The following is a 15171-nucleotide window of genomic DNA, read 5'->3' as shown; positions in this document are numbered from 1 at the left end:
GGTGACTCTGGATCTGAGTATTGTGGAATTCAGAAGGGTTTGGTGACCTCATAGCCAAGACGTTGGTTAGTAGCAACTGCTTAGGCTCTTAGCAATTTGGTAGCTCTATCTGAATCATTCACATGGCATAATGCAGTGACATTTTCACAGGCAACCTCCTTCAGTCTCTCATAGGGATTTAAAAACTGAAAACCAGGCACTCTCCCTGTTGAAGAGACATTACTGCCAAATGCAATTTCCACTACCAAATAAATATAAATACAAAACTAGAGGACTGAAATTGACTCCTCTGGACCATTTGTTTCATTCTCACACAGGGAGCCATGGAACAAGGCCAAGTCCTCTGCATTAGGACCTTATCCCAGTGATGTAGGAGAAAATTTGCAGGAAGATACTCAAATCAAAAGTCTCTTTTCCAGTTACAATGACAGAGCCTGGGACACATAGCAAGAGACACAGTAAGAATAGAGAGTGGAGAATCAGTGAAAAATAGAGAATCTTTGGAGACGAGATTTTAGCCAAAGTAACTGTAACAGCAACATTGATTCATTCATTAAATATTTATTAAGTGGCTAATATGTATAGGCATCTGGAGATACTGTGGGTGCAGTGATGACCTGGACAGAGTCACTATCACTCATGCACCTGCATTGTATGGTGATTTTCATCCCCCCTTATCCACTCAAATCAATGCTAAAGGGGAAAAAGCTTTCATGAAAAAAGGGATATAATTTCTGAGAAACAGAAGGCCGGCAGCTGTATTTGCTCAAAGGAAGAAAAATCAAAACACTTTGTGATCATATTAGCTCCATAGCTGCTAAGTTTTAGGTGTATTTTTCAATCCCTGGGAAGCTTTGAAAAAAAATCCCAAAGCCTAGATTGTACTCTAGACCAATGAAATCAGCTCTCTAGGATGGCAGTGGGGCTAGGCATCAGTAATTTTTAAAGCTCCCTGGGTGATTTGGATGTGCATCCAGATTGGAAAACCACTGTGGTAGCTTCATGTTTGACTTTTGTCCTCCTGGGTATTTTCTTGGGCAAATATATACTCCAGAACATATGTATGCATGCATATCTGTATGCATGCATGTCCCTGTGTGTGTGTATTTCTCTTTATATGGTGCAGTTATTATGTGAAGCAGGATTAGCCGACAAGAAATGTATTTGGGGGACTTTGTTTTACTAAATACATCCAAGCTCTTCTATAAGCTGTGGCAATTTGGTGTCATAACACATCATGTCTGATAGCACTGCAGACAGTAATCTACCTGAAGCTATTATTAATACTTTAATAATAACTAATAATAATAAATCCAGCATTAGTTTCTGACTGAAAACTGCATTAAATCCATGATCATGTGTACTGCTCTAATTTATTTTCCTATTAAAAAGAAACAGCAAACTTGTCACAAGTTAAACTTTATCTTTTTTTACAGTCTATTTCTTTTTTTTGATTTTTTTTAATGTTTTTATTTATTTTTGAGATAGAGACAGAGCATGAGCAGGGGAGGGGCAGAGAGAGAGAGGGAGACACAGAATCCGAAGCAGGCTCCGGGCTCTGAGCTGTCAGCACAGAACCCCACGCGGGGCTTGAACTCACGGACTGTGAGATCATGACCTGAGCCAAAGTCGGACGCTTAACCGACTGAGCCACCCAGGCGCCCCTACAGTTTATTTCTTTTGAAAGAGAGAGTGTGAGTAGAGGAGGGGCAGAGAGAGAGAGGAAGAGTGAGAGAATCCCAAGCAGGCTCTGCGCTGTCAGTGTGGAGCCTGTCACGGGGCTCAGACTCACAAACCAAGAGATCATGACCTGAGCTGAAACCAAGAGTCAGACACCAAGGTGCCCCAGACTTTATCTTTAAATAACATGAAACTCTTTTGGTATTATAACTCTCATTCTACTATGAGATGTTGATGTTCCATTTGTCATCAAGCAAACATGTTTCCTGCAGTACTGACTTATTGAAAGCCTCTTCTTGCTCATGATTAATAGATGTGTGAAAATAGGTGATGCACACTGGGGATGGCACTCACCATCCCCCGACCAGCCCTGCTGTACCTCTATCTGTCCTTCTAGTCTCTCTGGTCTCTCTCAGTAACTGCTATAAACCCAGCCACACAGAGGAAAGCATCTTATTCATGAGCTTAAAGTGAATTTGGTCTCATAAAACAGCAAGGGAATGGACCACTGATGGCCTCTGCCTTTAGGGAATATATATTCCTTAGTGTGGGGTAGACACCAAACCAACATTAAATCACCTCTGCATGAATAAATTATGTGACATCAGTAATTAAGAGATGTGGACATAAAAACATGGCCTCGTATATGAAAAGATTAAGATTTACTTCCAGATCAACTGACATGCATCTTCAAATCCTTTCATGGTACCACCAAAACCTTTAAGCAGTTTGATTCTCAGCCTCTCTCGTCATCCTTCTAGTAGGGTCCCAGCTGTGATTTGTCAAATGCTATGATATTACAATCAGATCTAGACTGAGTGTGCTCACTATTCTTTTAAAAGATTCCAGGATTTCATCATGCAGTTACAGTATTTTGTGCCTCTTAGAATACTTTGTTCCTCTTTTAATGTCAAAAAGTTGATTCCATCACACTCTCTGTATCGCTTCTTGGTTTTTATTGTGTGTTTTTGTTCTTTGTGGGTTTTTTTGGTAATAAACAATGGGGCTTATTGTATTGCTATTGTTTTGGGGATGCATGACAAATAGTCCTTTTAACAGTGTATAAACATGAATAGACCATACAAGGGTTTATTGCTGAAAATTCAAAGTCTGTTGCTCTTGGCTTCTTGATCTTTTTTACATTTGCGTGGAATAAAGAGCCTGTGACTAGTTTTATTTTGTTGCTGCTACTACTGCCAGATACAGCAAAGCTAAGACATGTTGCTTTGAGTTATGTCCTGGTAGGTTTTGTCAGTTCTCTGACTGAGCTTCTCCACTTCAGTTCACTTGAGTGGTTCTGTGGAAATCTTGATGCGTTCCATACTATACATGGTGATAAATATCCTATAGAGAAGAACTTCACACAATAGTTGCTGCTTCTGTGGTTAAGACATGGGTTCATTCTAGGGCTAAGACTTCTTTTTTATTGATAAACAATTCCCAAAATTTAATTATGCATGGGTTATCAGACCAAATGGGTTAATTATGTATTGGTTAACAGACCAAATACGTTGGAGGCACATGTAACCAAATCATAACAGAAAGGGTTGTCTTATTGCCCATCATTCCCTGAACTTCCATCGTCTGGTGAACAAACTTGGGTATCTAGTGGACTCCATAGATCAGCACCTGTCAGTTTTAATGTGTGTACAAAATACCTGGGGATTTTACCAAAATGCAGATTCTCATTCAGAAAGTTCAGGGTGGAACCTGAGATTCTCAGTTACCAAAGGTGCCCAGTGATAACAGGCTGTTTGTCCAAGGACCAGTCCTTGAATACAAAAGAACTAGGGAAACGGCTTAAAATGTAGATTCTTTGGCTCTGTACCTCACTTGCTAAACTGGATGAAATTGGAATCGCCACAGAAATATGATTATTTTTTAATTTCTCTATGAATTCCGATGAAAAGCAAAGTTATAAAAACCACAAACTCGGAGACACAATATGAAGAACTCAACAGGGTAAGTCAGAGTCTGATTTCAAATTAATTCATCTCATGACTCTTAAATCTTGGAGGAAGTTCATCAAATTCAGCTCTCCTCAAGATTAGGTTTTTAAAGTAGAAGCCTGCTTGGAATTTCAGTGCTCCATTAGGAAACACCTTTCTCTCACCTGTCCCCTCAGGGCAAGGTTTCTGATGCATGGCAGCTGTGAGGCCTGAAGACTGAAAACCATGTTATCACTCCCTAAGCATTGCTTTGTTCTCAGAGTGTTTGAGAGCAGGTTCCAGTCTGAGGCAGTGTTCCCAGGGCAGCTGATCCCACCATGCCCAATGTTGCTTAATGTAAAGGGAAACTTTTAATAGTCTATCATATGGTGGGCCTCCAGTTTGCTTAATGGTATCCCTAATGTTGACATTTTAAGTGATGATATTTTTCAAGTATCCTAGAATATCCATACCATAGGAACACCTTTATGCATCATTTTCAAATTTTATATTTCCTTAAAATATATTCTAACAGATAAATATTTCAATTTTATTTAATGTTTATTTAGTTTTGAGAGAGGGAGAAAGAGCGCGTGCGGGGGAGGGACGTGGAGAGGGAGTCCCAGAATCCTAAGCAGGCTCCAGGCTCTGAGCTGTCCGTATCGAGCTGGACTCCGGGATGGAACTCATGAACTGCAAGATCATGACCTGACCCGAAGTCGGACACTTCACCAACTGAGCCACCCAGGCGCCCCTAACAGATGAAATATTTAAACATAATTCTTTTAAGGCTATCATTGTGTAGTTAAACAATTAAAGAAATGTTATGAATTTCATTTTAACAAGAACCTATAGAAATGTATCTTTTACTTCATCTTTGCAAACGTTGAGTGGAACTTACCTAAAAATAATATGGGAGTTTGAGCAGTGAAAGTAGAAGGGAGACAAGATTGGCCATGCATTGATAACTAATGAAGCTGAATGAAGGATATGTGAGGTCTCATTATTCTATTGTACTTATTTTTGTACATGTTTAAAATTTTCCTCAATAAAATCTAAAAAAAAAAAAAGTCAGATCACACTGTAACTGTAAAGCCAGACAGATCTTCCTAAAGGAAAATCTGCTCATATCTGTCCCTTCCTCATAAACCCTGGTAGCTTCCATTGTTCTCAAACTTCAAAAAAGTTAACTGAACTCTTATGACCACATAGATTGCAGCTTTCATGTGCTTGTTCAGCTTCACCTTGAACTAGGTCCTCCTTTATTCTCTAAGGTTTTCTAAGTTAATTTACTTGGACCTCCTGTGACATGCTTTTCATCTCTGGGGTCACATTTTCTCTTCTCTTTTGAAACTTCTTTCGTTAACCTCTAATCCCAGTTTTTCAGAAATATATATTTTTTTAACTTATGGTTTCTCTTTTTTGGAGTTCAGCGTCCATATTTTGTCCATGAATCTTTAACCTTGTCTCATACAACTTTTATCTCTTCTTTTACCTTTGTTTTCTTCCAACGCTTTTGACTTTATTGCTATCACCAAGTAAGTATGAAGCGTTTGAATTTATACTGTGAATGGTAGTACTGATTTTGCTGTTGCTATTTTCATTTTTTTATTTCAGTCATCCTTTGTCCAGTGTATTGTGACATGTGATGTTGAGTCTCTGTTTTCTTTTATTGACAATGAAAATGATTTTAAAACTCTTTCATTTCATCTAGTACATTATTTCTAGATGTACCTCCTTCATGTACATTTTCAGGGCAATGTTTCCTCATCCTAATTTGCAGAATCATGTCATTAGTTCTGACTTAGATTTTAGATTGTGTACATACAGATGGACTGAGTTGGAAATTTTCAGCAGAGGTTTACTAAGGAGTGCCCTTTGGAATACCACTTCTAAGATGTAAGGAAAGCGGGATCAAGCAGAGAAGTTGAATTGCAAAGCAGTTGAAAACGACCTCAGCTGCACCATAGTTTACCCTGAGAGCAGTCTGCTAAGGAGGTAAGCATTCCAGGTGTCGTAAACCCATTCCTACATTAATGTGAAAAGACAGTTCTGGGGTGGATGCAGCGTTGAGACCTCAGTAGCTGATGTGCTATCAGTTGGGAGATTAGATACCTTTATGGTATCTTTATGGATAGCACATCAAAGGGTCACTACTCTCCTCTCAGATCCATTTAATACTTTTGGTAATTTCAAGCTGTCTGGAAACAACTTTCTCAGGATTCTGGTTTGTCTCATCTTCTGGGGAAGCTTAAAAGCTGAAGGTTAGTGGAAGAGATTCAATTCCCTGCTGCCCCAGCTGATTTAGAAACTCATCATCTCCTTCCTTTAGATTCCCCATGCCAATGGATGGCACCTCTGCTGTTCCGTGTGGCATACCTGGTGAAGTGATCCAGACCTAAGGCCCTGGTCACCACGTCCTTATCAGGCCATGGCTACTGCATTTTTTCATTTGTCATCAAAATTGGTCAGGGTAGTACCAAAGATACCACCAAGAGATCAAAGATAAACCTAGACCAAACATAGACCTCTTTGTCCTGAGACAGAACAGTAGACTTTTCCAGCTGATCAGGGTCAGTTACACCAGACGACTTTTTTTCCTTTGTATGTTGTACTTTGGGCATGGGATCCTGACGTGATTGTATGGCAACCATAGCTTGAGGTTCAGTGGAACTCTAACTCTCTCCCTTGGTGGGAGCAATTTCTTCTTTGGGAACCAGGATGTGCAGATCAGAGTTCCTCAACCTTGCCTCCACTGACATTTTGAGCCAGATAATTCTTTGTTTTAAGAAACTTTTGGTACATTGCAGGAGGTTTAGCAGCATCCCTGGCCTCTAATCACTACTCACCAGTAGTGTTTTCTAGTTGTGACAACTAAAAATGTCTGTAGACATTGTCAACTGCCCCTCATTCCTCCCAGGAGGAAAGGCAAAATCATCTCCAATTGGCCTAGGCCCACAGAGATGAAATTTTAGGGAATGAGAAGCACATATTCCCCAACTGTCTCACTGGGAGTGACAGTGCCACTATCCTTTGGTTCCAGTACCCATGCATCCTACCATTTGGGAACCGAATAGTTTTCACTGGTGTGGGGTATGTACCGTGTCTTCATGGAGAATGGCACAGGGTATCTTGTCTAAGCTGACCTGTAGTTGCCCTTTCAAAAGACCACCCTTAACTCTATTTGTCTAGAGCCTCAGGGAGATGGTGGGGGTGGAGGACAAGGGGAAAACATACTTAGTGAGTCTGTGGACCTAGTAGGCACAATGTGAGCTAGACATTGGCCAGGACTTAATTTATTACCACGTCCAATTACTCCTGTTTAACAGAGGCATCATGATGACATTTGGAGACCTGGATTATTGGTATTTGATTCAGTCCCTTTATTCTAGAGTTAAAATCCCTATTCTTCTCTCCCAACACAGTGTTGACAGGCAGACAGTCGTGAGTTTCTTTAGAAAAGCACTGGGGGTGTCACTAACATCTACACCTCTGTTCATGTTGTAGAATCCTTCCTCATGGGGACTTGATTCCTCTTCTTCAGTCAGTAGATTTCAGTCACAGAGTTTAATCATGTCTGGAAACTGGATCTGAGAATGTGACATTTTACTGGGGAGGCTGTGGTTAACCTCTTCATTGTCCATCTTCAAACTTTTTTTATTGTATATATTAAGCAACATTCCTATTGGCTTCTACACTTTTTTGTGTGTCTCAGAACATTGTGTTCTATTTTTTCAATAGTTCTCTATGGGTCAGGATCACAGGCTGCTCCTCAGACCTTGCTATGCATTATGGTAATTGTTCCCACCTGAGTTCTGATGGTTAAGGTCTACCAGCTGGACTCTATTACCTCACGATCCTTATTCCTTTCAGGGACCTCTGTTCCAAATCAGCGTTTTCTACAATGATCCTAGCCAATGGTGGACAACCGCCACAGAGCTTCTCAGTGACACCTGCTAACTCTCACTAACATGTTCCTTTTTGCTTTGATAAATGGAGTGTCCTTTGGGCACTCCCACTGAACATAGTTGGTTTGTGGGTTTTTCAGCCTTTCCTAGTAATAGAAGTTACAGCATTCCCTCCACCCCATTTGAGCATTTGGTTACTGTTATGAATTGAATGCATGCCCCCCCCAAATTCATATGTTGATGCCTTTAACTCTCAGTGTGATGTTATTAGGAGTTGGGGCCATGTGAGGGTAAGGCAAGAAGATAGCTGTCCACAAGCCAGGAAGAGGGTCCTCACCAAGAAATGAATCTGTACACACCTTAATTTTAGACTTTCTAGCTTCCAGAACTGTGAGAAATAAATTTCTTTTGTTCCAGCAGTCTGTGTAGTCTGAGAAAACTAAGACTTAGCTCTTCCTCCAGCATGTAGCTTAGGTGATCACTTTCTCCCGACATCCAAGACCATCCTGGTAGCTTATTAACACTGTGTCATGAGGTCTCTGCCAAAATATTCAGTCTCCTATTATGGGAGAACTCTTTGTTATCCGTCTTTATGCCTGTCTCCTTAATCCCCCACCCAAAATGTTCTCTCCTCTTTCTCTGGTATATGTTGCCTAGATGCCAAAGCTTCTTTGGAGTGTGTTCCTTTTCCTTCTTTAGCAAGCCCAACATTGCCTCAACTGGGTTATGCTGATATTTGACTCAAACTGTGGGTCCAGTGGCCAGGTAGGGAAATAAGGGTGCATTCTATAGGGCAGAGCATCATGTCTTTCAAGGCAGAGACCTCTGCATGTCCTACAAGCAAGGGTCAAGAGGGCATACTAACATTTAAGCAAGAGACTGATATGCTTCCTGTAGGTTCAGAGGGCTCAGGGAGATCTGAAGTTTTAGAGATTTCAAAGTCATAAACTAAGATGTCCCCATCTTAGATCTCAAGACTCCATTATTTACCTACCAGTGCCTAATCGTGGTGGAGCAAGCTTGCCAGAGTTGAGAAGGCAAACCTCTCTAGAGGTTTCTGGCCTTATGATTAAGTTCTGGGCCTGATCTTCCTTTTTTTCCTGCCCTTTAGTTGTAGGTGATGGGGATCTCTTTATAGGCAGCCAAAGAAACAACTCTCTGACTTTCATCTTTCATCTTAAGTTGGTGATTATTCACCTTCAGCCTTCCATTTCTTCCCCTAGTGCATCTGATAGCTCCTAACAACAACCATCTAATTCCATCATTCTTAAAAATACTACTTTCTGCTGCATCTTCCAAATGCTTGGGATATCCATTACATTCCTCCTGCAGGCATCCATGCCCGTTTACCACCAGAGGGTTTCACACTCGCCTTACTAGAGAATATCAAGGGCTACCGGTGTTCTGTTCACCATCAGAGATGGGATCTTCATTATTATCTGGCTGGCAGGTGAGGCAAGCCTCCAATTCTCACTTTAGAGTCGGCTCCCTAGAACCTTTGCTAATGCCAACTCCTCAGGCCAGGATTCCTGGAAACAAAATGCAGTAGAGATTTCTGTATGGGAAGTTTATTGAGAGCACACACTGGGCCACACCTGCATGGCTATGAAGGAAGCGGGATTCGGCAGGGAAAAAAAGTTGAACTGCAATTCAGTCACAGTGCTTGGGTTGATCCATGGGGAGCTCCAGAGCCAGTGTGGCTCTTTGGACTCATCCCAGGTGGAAGCAAAGAAATGTAAAGCATTTATTCACCACCACTTCCCCAACACTTAAAATTAGTTTTATTGTCTATAAATAATAACTTAGTCAATAAGAGGAGAAAAAACATTACACCTTTATAACAAGTAAAATAAAATTTTAAAATAACATTGTTACAGGGAGTCAAGATTTTTCTGAATATGCAAGAGAATGGAGGAGAGGGTTAGAGGACATATAGAAAAGAAAAAAAAAACTTAAAAACCCTTTTAAAACTCTCTTTTTGCCCAACATCTGATTCTTTAAAAGCCCTTGCTACATCTTTTGTATCCTCTTATTCTGGTTGCAGACTTAGCCCTTCTTGGCTAAGAACATCCTCTGGGGTTTCTATCTACATCCCTAGTTTCCCTGACTATTTATTTTTCACATGGAATAATTTAACTCTCTAAGATTTTGCTGTTTGCAGCAAAATATCCATTCAGTGATCTACCTTACTAGTCAGGGATCTTCTTTGGGATCCATCCAACTTTGAAGGCTAAAGATTGGAGATTATAATTCTTTGTATTTAATATTTTCTCCTCTCATGTCTACCTATATGTTAATTACAGCCCTGAAGCATTCCCTATCAGTGAAAATAAAATCTTTTAATCTTTAACTCAAAATGACCAATAGTCTCTATTGTTTAAAGAATAAAAATCAGCATACACCAGTATCAGCTTAACCAAAGGCTGCAACTTTTAAAACTAGACTGGGCAGGACAAGTTCAGAATCTATCCCTTGGAAGATGCTGCATTTCTCACAGTAGAATATTTTAAACAAATGTGTTTCAAAAATGAATATTTCTAGCAAAACTTTGTTTAGAAAAAATTAGTGACTTCACTGCAAATATATACATTTCAATCAAATGGTGGATGATGCAATGACACACACTGAGACTCGGTTTAAAAGGTGATTGCATGTGAGAGTGCTATCTCATCTTTTGGATGTTGAAAACTATCATAAGATTTCTGCCTATCTGTTTACTAAAGAAAACTGGTAGGAATATTTATTAACCTGTAGGTGAGCTCAAGTAGATTATTTTTTTATGCTAGGAGAGAAAATTGGACAGTGCTGGATGGACTCATGATACTGGAAACTTGTGGAAGAAAATAATCAACTGGGTAGATAAGCAGTTCTTTGTAGCATAAGCATAGGCACCTTGTCAGTGTTCTCAGCTGATTTTTTAATACCCCTTTTTCATCCTTTCAGGGCCACAGGTAAGCTACGTTAGCACTTCATTGAACTCATCCAAGGTTTTCTTTTCTGAATTATTTACCAATTCAAAGCCAGCTTCTTTTTGCAAGGGAAATGCATTGAGGAGGGAAAAAAAAAATAAATCTATAATATCTAGGACCATTCTAAATAATTTGAAAAGAATGAGGACTTTGCTTTTTTGACTTACACCATCATTCTCCACACAACGATTGTTTCATCCTTGATCTACTGCATTTGTCCTGAATTTGACAATAGATTCTAAAAATATACCGCTTAAACAGGCAAGAATTCACCACAAAACCTGATTGTTTTACTCTAAAAACCTTAGAGATTATGATGCCTATTGGTTTTAATCAAAGTCTAAGGATAAACATTCTGGAACAAAAATTCCACTCAAATTCTGTCAGGTTATTTTATGTATATGGTTATTTCCCCAAACATGCTGAGATTGGGATATGCTTAAGAATTTCATAAGATAAAATTATTCAATTTTTCATTTTTAGCAAAGCAAAATATGACTCTGTGCAGTTAATAGTTGAAGAAAAAATAATGTGCTTACTTATGTATCATAAAATGTCAAAGTTCAATCCAGTAGCAATGAGTAATTCAGGCTTATTCTCTGAAGGATATTTGCAGAAATTAATCAGATCCCTGTTTATGTTTAGCATATTAGGTATTTGTATACAAGGTTTACTTTTGTTAAACTTCTTAGGCACCAGTAAGATATTCCTAGGTCCTCCCAGGAAGAGAAAAAGTCAGTACAGAATCAAAAAACAGAAATTATCTGTTTGGATTTTCCTTTTTTGTTTTTGTTTTTTTGGTTTTTTTTTTAACTAAGATATAACCCCCCTCCCCTGAGATTATATATTAATGAAGTCAATACATATAGAGAATTTTTATTCTCTTGCACTAAATGAAAATTTTATTTAATGGTAGTGAATGCTATAGTTGAGATTTTAGTTGGTATTTTAATTTTATTTAGAAAAACACTTGTAGTGCTAATTATAGTGTAATCAAAGCACTGTTATAAGTGCTTTATTAATATTAACTCATTGAATCTTTTGCACACTGAGATGGACAATCTTTGATATCCCTATTTTAAAGACATGAAACAGGCACAGAGCAGTTAATAATTTCCTGAAGGTCACACGGCTGGTAACTGGCAAAGACAGAACTCAACCTAGGCATTCAAGTCTCTTGAGTTCATACTCCTAACCATTACACTATGCTGGATAGTAGAAAGATAAATTATAAAGCTAAAACTTATTAAATAGTTTTATTTTTCAAATTTATAACAAAATAGCAAGAATAAAAATCAGTTTAAAGGAACTCTGTATCTCATTTGCAAGTTCTGTCTCCACTCCCTATCCTACATTATCCTCAGTGATTCCAGCATGTTCACTGCCAACCCATAATATCGTACAGTCTTGGGCCTAGTATATTGACTTTCTCTTTATCAGGCAGCAAAGATTTAAAAGAAAGAGTCTTGGAACTGTGCTCTTTGAGTTTGCATCCTGGTTCTGCCACTTAGAAACCATGTCACTTTGCAAGTTATTTAACCTTTCTGGGCCTCTATTTGAATTGCTGGGAGGATTAAACGAATTAAACGAAGAGCACTTACATAATGAGCAGGTCAATATTGCTCTTTTTATTATTTCTCTCATTAGAAGTACTTAAGTCAGAAGAGTGTTGCAAGTTTTAATTCAAACCTTCTATAGTTCTTTTTTTTTTTTTAATTTTTTTTTTCAACGTTTATTTATTTTTGGGACAGAGAGAGACAGAGCATGAACGGGGAAGGGGCAGAGAGAGAGGGAGACACAGAATCAGAAACAGGCTCCAGGCTCTGAGCCATCAGCCCAGAGCCCGACGCGGGGCTCGAACTCACGGACCGCGAGATTGTGACCTGGCTGAAGTCGGACGCTTAACCGACTGCGCCACCCAGGCGCCCCAAACCTTCTATAGTTCTTAAAAGCATCTCCCTCATTGCCAGGTGCCTAGTAGGAGCTCAGCGACGAATGTGTTTCTATTCTCCCAAGTTCAGATCTTTCTATCTCTCTTTCCTTGACCTTGGCTATCTAACTGGGCTCTTTTGCTCCCAAATTTTCAACCCATTTTTGCAAATTAGTCTTATTTCAAAATCCAAATTTGGATTACACTCTATCACATACAGAGTAAAAATTTAAATTTTAGAAAGCCATTCAGTGTCCCGTGCACTTTGACTCTAGCTTCTTTTTCCTGCTTTGTGTTCTTAATCTTCCTCATTTATATGCACTGTGTTCCTGTCACACCAGAGAAGTCACTTATCCAAGCACACTTTTGTACCTCGGTGCTGGTACTCATGCCTTTCTTTCTACTTGAATACCGTGTTGAGCACAGGCCCCACCAGAAGTTCTCTATGGCCCTATTCAGTTCATTGGAGACAATTTATTATTCTTTTAACTGTGCTCCAAAGGTACACCACTTATAGTCTTCCAGTAGTTCTGATCACCCTCCACTGTATTTTATAATAATTAGTTATATATCTATTTGTGTCACTATGCAGGAAGTAAATGCTCTGTGTCCTTGTCTACACCAGAAAAAAAATGCCTGTTATGTTGTAAGTTCTCAAAAAATAACATACGCAAAAAATATGGATTGAACACTTAATGATTCTTCAGGAACAATTTGAAAAAGGTAGCTATGTCAGAAATACAGAAGGAAAACAAAAAATTAATATTTACATTGGAAATTGGTTGGCATTCAACTTCTAAAAACAAATTTGGAAAATAATATAAAGCAGATACTCAGTTAATGGGAGCAAGATGGAAAATGTTATTGCCAAACCATATTTAAGAGTAATCAAGTTCTCTAAATTGAGCATAAGTCTGAAGCATGATCAGGTTAACAAAAAAGAAAAGACCAGTGTTATTTTGCCTCAATTGAAAACAGAGTGTGGGGAAATTTGTATTTTTTCCTTAGAGAGCAGGGTGACTTTATTCCTTCCATTAAGCCAGTTTTGTGCCAAAATGAGCCAATGACTCAGATCTTTATTGGTACCTCTTCTCTCATTGAGTTTATTTATCCTCTGTTTTGTGCCTGCCTTTCTCTGCCCCTAAGTGGTTGCTCACTCACCTTAAATTTTGTGTTAATGAACACCAGTGTAATTGCTCTCCTTGTATTAAATGTGTATTTCAAAGAGCTTTATAGATTTAGAGACTTGATTAAAGATAAACTAAGGGTTGAATTTCCCTTAGACTCACCACGCAAGAGGTTGATCAGTCAGCAAATTCATTAAGTATAGAATATATGTCAACCACTATAGGATGCAGCATTGTCATAAGAAAGGCATAACTTGGTCTCATCCATAGAAACTAGTTGGCGAAGGGGGCATCATCACTTGGAAAGCAAAGAAGTAAGAATCACACATTGTGCCACTGCCGTGGCTCTAAGGCATACCACCTGCATAAGTCCACCTGTGGCAAATGTGACTATACTGCCAACTGGAAGAGAAACTATAACCGGAGTGCCAAGGCTAAAAGACAAAATGCCACTCGACTGGTCGAATGAGGCACCTGAAAATTGTATACCGCAGATTCAGGCGTGGATTTCATGAAGGAACAACACCTAAACGCAAGAGAACCTTGTTGCAACATCCAGTTCATCTTAAGGATTTCAATGATTAGTTGATGAATTGCACAATAAATGTTCTGGTTAAAAAAAAAAAAAAGTAAAGGAGGGAAAGGAAGAAGGAAGGAAGTCACAGTCATTGCCTACGTGGAGCACACATGTCCAGGTAGTGGGAATGTGTGTGCAGACTTTGCGATGACAAAACAATGAGGTACTGTAGATGCAAGTAAAAGAAGTCAGCATTTTTGCAGAGAAAACAAAGAATCAAATACATAAGGCTGGAGATAAGGGCAAAATAATCTTAAGTCTTAGAGCTGACATCAGCATTTTGGACTTGTTCCTAAAGTTCTATTTCCCTTCCTCCTACAAAGGATGGATTCTCCCTGAATCTATCAAAAGTCATTCACTCTTCTTATACACCGTATCCCATCTCTTTTAGCATACCAAAGACTTTGTTCCTACAATCACATATGTGCTCTCTCTCCTAAGTCATTTTTTCATACTGGATTATTCCTATAAAACACTCCTTACAAACTAAAAGGCCATTTTTCACCAGCCCATCTTCCCTGCCCCATTTTTCTGCACCCCGTACAGAGTCTCATCCCAGAATTTGTCTATACTCACAGTCTATACTTCCATGCCAATCTATTTTAACAGATACATCTTAACATAATTCTATCAGGATTTTTCCCCCATGCTACACTAAACCCACTTTGGCAAAGTGATCCGGGACCTTCATCAGGCATGTTGCAGCTGATGCAGTAGCATTTAATAACTCTGCATCTCTTTAAATTTCTCAGTCAGATCTCAGACACGAGTCCACCTGTATATTCCTAACTTTATTGAATACATACAAAAATCTCTAAGTGGTTTCACTGAAGTCATTGTCACAAGTCTTGTAGTGAGATGAAGAGATTGTTGGTGCTCAGAACATACCAACAATTTTCTTGAATCCTTTTTAATGCCCCTCCTTTACTCTTCAACTCCTGAAGCTTTGATGCTCTAGAGAGGAGTACAGGTTCCAGAGTTGTCTGACAGGTTTTTAGCCCCCTACATTTGACATTTCTGCATAGTTGTCTGCCTTTGGAATGTACACTCTC

At 39.1% G+C, this 15171-nt stretch overlaps 1 pseudogene; it reads left to right on the top strand.

Annotated features, from left to right (window-relative positions):
* The first annotated feature begins 9115 nt into the window (after window positions 1–9115).
* On the top strand, window positions 9116–14157 carry LOC115501529 (annotated as a pseudogene).
* The last annotated feature ends 1014 nt before the right edge of the window (window positions 14158–15171 follow it).

The sequence above is a fragment of the Lynx canadensis genome, chromosome A2 (assembly GCF_007474595.2).
Source record: "Lynx canadensis isolate LIC74 chromosome A2, mLynCan4.pri.v2, whole genome shotgun sequence".
NCBI classification, from domain to species: Eukaryota; Metazoa; Chordata; class Mammalia; order Carnivora; family Felidae; genus Lynx; species Lynx canadensis.
Note: the sequence above shows the minus strand (reverse complement) of the source record. Positions and strands in the feature narration are given on the sequence as shown.